Below are 6,974 nucleotides of genomic sequence, written 5' to 3' on the forward strand. Positions count from 1 at the left end.
GGGCGGTGTCTTTCTGCAGGCGGGGCGGGGCCGGGCGGGGCCATCCTGCAGGCGTGGGCAGGGGTTGGGTTCCCTTCACGTCGTCCCGTAGGGGTCCGGTGGTTGTTGCGGCAGGCGGGAATCGGTCAATAAACTTCATGTTTCGCCTTCCCGACAGCGCGAGGTGGCAGGGAAACATCCTCCAAGTGCGAGCCAAGTGCCGGGTCCTGCGCTTGGATCACGAACAACTCCAAGCAACAGTGCAGGCTTGGGGGGGACGGGCTGGAGAACAGCCCGGTGGAAAAGGATCTGGGCGTGAGCATGAGCCAGCAGCCTGCCCAGCTGGCCAAGAAGGCCGGCGGCACCCTGGTCTGTATAAAAACCAGTGTGTGCGGCAGCAGTAGGGAAGTGGTCGTGCCCCTGTACTCAGCCCTGGTAAAGCGACTGCTTCAGTACTGTGTTCAGTTACAGAATACAGAATCAACCAGATTGGAAAAGACCTTTGAGATCATCAAGTCCAACCTATCACCCAACACCATCTGATGAACTAAACCATAGCACCAAGTGCCTCATCCAGTCTCTTCCTAAACACCTCCAGGGATGGTGACTCCACCGCCTCCCTGGGCAGCACATCCCAATGGCAAATCTCTCTTTCTGGGAAGAATTTCTTCCTAACAGCCAGACATAACTGGGTGTTCCAGGTGCCACACAGCATAAGAAGCTGAGGTCCTGGAGGATGTCCAGAGAAGACAACAAGGCAGTGAGGGGTTTGAAAGGCATGTTGTATGAGAAGAGGCTGAGGGGACTGGGGTTGTTAAGTCTGGTGAAGAGAAGGCTAAGGGGAGATCTTACTGATCTTTGAGGTCTCTTCCAACCTTGGTGATTTGGTGATTCTGTGATTCTGTAACTGCCTGAAAGGAGGTTGTAGTGAGGCCAGTGATGGTCTCATCATGCAAGTAACCAGGATGAGATAAAATGGGCTTTAAGTTGTGCCAGGGGAAGTTTAGATTGCATATTAGGAAAAATAAATAAATTGAAAAGTGTTGCTGCATTAGAACAGGCTGCCCAGAGAGGTTCTGGAGGCACTGAAGAGGAGTGTAGATGTGATGCTTCAGGATATAGTATAGTGGTCATGGTAATTGGGTTACAGTTGGACTTGGTGATCTTGAAGGTCTTTTCCAACCTTAATGATTCTACGATCCCCGAGTGAGGCTGTGAGGTAGCCCCCACAGATATCACATATTGCTTAAATAATGTAGGTAGAATTAGACAAAACCATGAAGCACTTTATATGCAAAAATACAGAGAATGACTGGGTTTGGACAGGATGTCTGGATCATCTAGTCCAAACCCCCTGCTACAACAGGGTCACCCAGAGCAGGCTGCACAGGAACACATCCACAGGAACCCACCTGGTGGATGTGGGGAGGCCTGTGGATATGGTCTACCTGGACTTCAGCAAGGCCTTTCACACTGTCCCCCACAGCAAACTCCTGGCTAAGCTGTCAGGTCATGGCTTGGACAGCAGCACTCTGAGCTGGGTTAGGAACTGGCTGGAGGCTGAGCCCAGACAGTGGTGGTGAATGGTGCCACAGCCAGCCAGTGGTCAGTCACCAGTGGCATCCCCCAGGGATCAGTGCTGGGCCCCATCCTCTTTAACATCTTCATTGATGACCTGGATGAGGGGATTGAGTCAGTCATCAGCAAATTTGCAGATGACACCAAGTGAGGAACAGATGTTGGTCAGTTAGAGGGTGGAAGGGCTCTGCAGAGGGACCTCGACCGACTGGACAGATGGGCAGAGGCCAATGGGATGGCATTGAACAAGTCCAAGTGCCAGGTGCTGCACTTTGGCCACAGCAACCCCATGCAGAGCTACAGGCTGGGGTCAGAGTGGCTGGAGAGCTCCCAAACAGAGAGGGACCTGGGGGTACTGATTGGCAGCTGCCTAAACATGAGCCAGCAGTGTGCCCAGGTGGCCAAGAAGGCCAATGGCATCCTGGCCTGCATTAGGAATAGTGTGGCCAGCAGGAGCAGGGAGGTCATTGTGCCTCTGTACTCTGCATTGGTTAGGCCACACCTTGAGTCCTGTGTCCAGTTCTGGGCCCCTCAGTTTAAGAAGGACCTCGAGACACTTGAAGAAGTCCAGAGAAGGGCAACAAGGCTGGGGAGAGGCCTTGAGCACAGCCCTGTGAGGAGAGGCTGAGGGAGCTGGGGTTGTTTAGCCTGGAGAAGAGGAGGCTCAGGGGTGACCTCATTGCTGTCTACAACTACCTGAAGGGAGGTTGTAGACAGGAGGGGGTTGGTCTCTTCTCCTTGGCAACCAGCACCAGAACAAAGGGACACAGTCTCAAGCTGCACCAGGGGAAGTTTAGGCTGGAGGTGAGGAGAAAGTTCTTCACTGAGCGAGTCGTTCGCCATTGGAATGTGCTGCCCAGGGAGGTGGTGGAGTTACCATCCCTGGAGGTGTTCAAGAGGGGATTGGATGTGGCACTTGGTGCCATGGTCTAGTCATGAGGTCTGTGGTGACAGGGTGGACTTGATGATCCTTGGGGTCTCTTCCAACCTTGGTGATACTGTGATACATCCAGGCAGGTTTGGAATGTCTGCAGAGAAGGAAACTCCACAAACTCTCTGGGCAGCCTGCTCCAGTGCTCCGTCACCCTCGCAAAGATGAGGGGAGTTATATTTAAGGACAATAACTGGTTTGTTTTTTCCTTATGTTGTTTTATGTTTTTTGTTCTACCAGGACATCAGCTCAGATCCCAACTGTTGTTTATCCCAAATGTAATCATATAATCATGGAATAGTCTAGGTTGGAAAACACCCTCTTAGATCATCGAGTCCAACCACAAGAGCAGCAATGTCTGCAGAAGTCAAGAATCATAACAGCAGCCAAATGAAAACAATTATATTTTATATTGGATTGATCAGGACCTTCTGCAGTCAAATAACAAGAATAATAATAACTGGAGCTCAGGGATACTGTATAGTTATTGATGCATAAATACACTGTTCCCCCCCCCCCCCTTGCATCTTCCAGTCTGATTGGCTGAAGGGGTCATTTGCATAATCACTCTGATTTTATTTCTCAGTAATCATACAATATGCAAGCCCTGTAACTCCGGATGGCTGATAGCTTTTATTACTCTATCAGGGTACAACGATTTGCATAATCACTGTGCTTTGATGGTTATTAGACTCATTTGCTACAATAGAAATGATAACTTTGTGCTTAATGTGGTGGACTGGAGAGACCCCCATCTCAATTGTTTGCTCTGCTACAGACTTCTGATAGGATCTGGGGAAATCATTCATTTTATCAATATGTGTATATATATATCCATGGGTAAGATCCACTGACCAGCAAGCACAAGATGGTCAGGCACTTCAGCAATCAGTTGCTGGGACCATATGATCGATTGATGCTCAGACACCAAGCAAATTACCCAGGAAGAAAGCCACACCTCAGCTGCTTCTTGTCTTCAGCTTTTCTTTCAAATATACTTCCTTTAGTATAGTCAGTGAGGTAGTGTTATACACCTCAATAATCATTACTATTAAATTACATTAAGTTTTGACATCTTGAACTGGAAGCAAGAGAGAGCACCACATCACGCTGGAACATGTCCAGAGGGGAGGGGTCTGGAGCACAGCCCTGTGAGGAGAGGCTGGGGTTGCTTAGCCTGGAGAAGAGGAGGCTCAGGGGAGACCTTGCTCTCTACAACTACCTGAAGGGAGGTTGTAGCCAGGTGGGGGTTGGTCTCTTCTCCCAGGCATCCAGCACCAAAACAAGAGGACACAGTCTCAAGCTGTGCCAGGGGAGGTTTAGGCTCAAGGTGAGGAGAAAATTCTTCCCAGAAAGAGAGATTGGCCATTGGAATGTGCTGCCCAGGGAGGTGGTGGAGTCACATTGCTGGAGGTGTTCAAGAGGGGATTGGACGTGGCACTTGAAGCCATGGTTTAATTAGTCATGAGGTGTTGGGTGACAGGTTGGACTTGATGATCTCTGAGGTCTTTCCCAACCTTGTTGATTCTATGATTCTGTGATTTAGGTTGGACATTAGGAAGTTCTTTCCTGTGAGGATGGTGGAGCACTGCAACAAGTCACACGGACGGGTGGTGGAGGTCTCCTCCCTGGAGATATTTTGTTTCAGGCTTGACTGGATTCTGAGCAACCTGATCTAGTTGGGGATGCCTCTGCTTACTGCAGGGCCATGGAATAGATGACTGCTAGGAGTCCCTTCCAACCCAGGGTGTTTTATGATTCTGTGCTTCTGTGATTCTCTAAGTAAAATATCTATTGCATTTCCAGTGAGACTGAGGTTATTTAAGCATATACCTGAAGTGTTTTGTCCTAGGAAAGTTCAAAACATGTCCAAATGTTGGCTCTGATCCTGCAAATGCTTTTGTGTGTGGTTAACTTCATGAGTGTCAGTAGTTAGTGTGTCAGCAGTTCAGGTGTGCTGGCCCTTCTGAATGCACACTCGTGAGCTCAGGAGTTCCAACACAACTTATTTCTCATCTAGGTTTTTTAAGTTGGTATGTCTACAAATCTCCTAAAAAATGGCAGTTTAAATTTTTTTAATCATCACAGTATCACAGAATCACCAAGGCTGGAAGAGACCTCGAGGATCATCGAGTCCAACCTGTCTCCACAGACCTCATGACTAGACCATGGCACCAAGTGCCATGTCCAGTCTCCCCTTGAACACCTCCAGGGATGGTGACTCCACCACCTCCCTGGGCAGCACATTCCAATGACGAACGACTTGCTCAGTGAAGAATTTTCTCCTCACCTCAAGTCTAAACCTCCCCTGGCACAGCTTGAGACTGTGTCCCCTTGTTCTGGTGCTGGTTGCTAGAGAGAAGAGACCAATCCCTTCCTGGCTACAACTACCCTTCAGGTAGTTGTAGAGGGCAATGAGGTCACCTCTGATCCTTCTCTTCTCCAGGCTAAACAACCCCAGCTCCCTCAGCCTCTCCTCACAGGGCTGTGCTCAAGGCCTCTCCCCAGCCTTGTTGCCCTTCTCAGGACACGTTCAAGTGTCTCGATGTCCTTCCTAAACTGAGGGGCCCAGAACTGGACACAGGACTCAAGGGGTGGCCTAACCAATGCAGAGTACAGGGGCACAATGACCTCCCTGCTCCTGCTGGCCACACTATTCCTAATACAGGCCAGGATGCCATTGGCCCTCTTGGCCACCTGGGCACACTGCTGGCTCATGTTTAGGCAGCTGTCAATCAGCACCTCCAGGTCCCTCTCTGTTTGGGAGCTTTCAGCCACTCTGACCCCAGCCTGTAGCTCTGCATGGGGTTGCTGTGGCCAAAGTGCAGCACCTGGCACTTGGACTTGTTCAATGCCATCCCATTGGACTCTGCCCATCTGTCCAGTCGGTCGAGGTCCCTCTGCAGAGCCCTTCCACCCTCTAACCGACCAACATCTGTTCGTCACTTGGTGTCATCTGCAAATTTGCTGATGACTGACTCAATCCCCTCATCCAGGTCATCAATGAAGATGTTAAAGAGGATGGGGCCCAGCACTGATCCCTGGGGGACGCCATTGGTGCCTGGCTGCCAGCTGGCTGTGGCACCATTCACCACCACTCTCTGGGCCATGCCATTTCTAGTTACCCCAGGGCCTCCAGTGTTTGCAAAAAGGGTTGGTTTGGGTTTTTGGGGTGTTGTTGGGGTTTTTTTGGTTGCCCCTTTTTGTTTTTTCTTGGTTTTGATTTTTGTTTTGTTTTGTGTTTTTTTGTTTTGTTTTTAATCATTCAAACCATCTTTTTCCACATGGCTATAAATAATTTAAAATGCTGATCATGATTTTTACCGAACTCCATGCACAGAGGGAAAGTCAATACCGAGCTGAAAAGTATTTCATCCCAAAGGTCATGACTATTCTTCAAGAAGTTGTGAGTGCTGGCATATAATGGTCTCACAAATGGAACTGCCTTTTATTCTCAGATATAACTTAGGGCACCATGGCAGTAATTCTATAATTAAATACAGATAAATACGAGGGGTCACTAAGAGGCATGCCTAAGAACCACCATCATCAAGTAGCATTTCCTGGGCTACCGCTTTACGGTATCCAACCTATAAATAAACACTAACCTCAGTGAAGAGCTAATGTTTAGAATTATGGCACTGAAAAAAACCAAAACCCCAAGGTTTTAAAAATAAGTATACAAGTTATGGCTTAGTATTTTTACCCATAATTAAGATGTATATCTAAAGAGCATCTGCTGTCAAGTTTACATACACTTGACGTGATTTTCCCTTTTGTGAAATCCATCATGGCAACTTAACAACCACAGGAGTTGTACCTCTGAACCATCATCCTACGTGGTTGAAGGGAAAACCAGACAAAGTTGCATTAGAAGGAAAGCATGTTCTTCTCTTCATTATGGTGTTATGTTTCACTGCAGTAAATTCCTGTGGTGTCATCTGCAGAGTGCAGTCAATCACCATAAAGAAGAGCTTGAAAACCGCCTTACAGATGTCAAAGGATTAAACTTCAGGCTAGTGAAGTATTGTGAGGACCTTGGCATTTTTTATTCTTTGTTTATTGTTCAATATTGTCTGTCATAGCTTGTTGGGCAGAAGTATCTTCTGCCATTAAGAAGCTTGTTGCATGCACGTTTTCAGGATTATGTGAGTTCATTCCTGGTGAGCATATACCAGGTCAAAGAAAGACTTACTACGGCTTCAACCCCTACACCCTTCACTTCACCTACCACCATATGCTGAGTTTGTTTTCTGATCTGGCTTTGACCATTGGTTCTTTAGATATTTGCTGGTGAGGCTGGTAGTATCTTGTATGCATATATATCTATATCTATATCTATATCTATATCTATATATATCTAGAATAGAATAGAATAGAATAGAATAGAATAGAATAGAATAGAATAGAATAGAATAGAATAGAATAGAATAGAATAGTTCAGGTTGGAAGAGACCTCTAAGATCATCGAGTCCAACCCATCAAC

The sequence above is a fragment of the Dryobates pubescens genome, chromosome Z (assembly GCF_014839835.1).
Source record: "Dryobates pubescens isolate bDryPub1 chromosome Z, bDryPub1.pri, whole genome shotgun sequence".
Classification (NCBI taxonomy): domain Eukaryota; kingdom Metazoa; phylum Chordata; class Aves; order Piciformes; family Picidae; genus Dryobates; species Dryobates pubescens.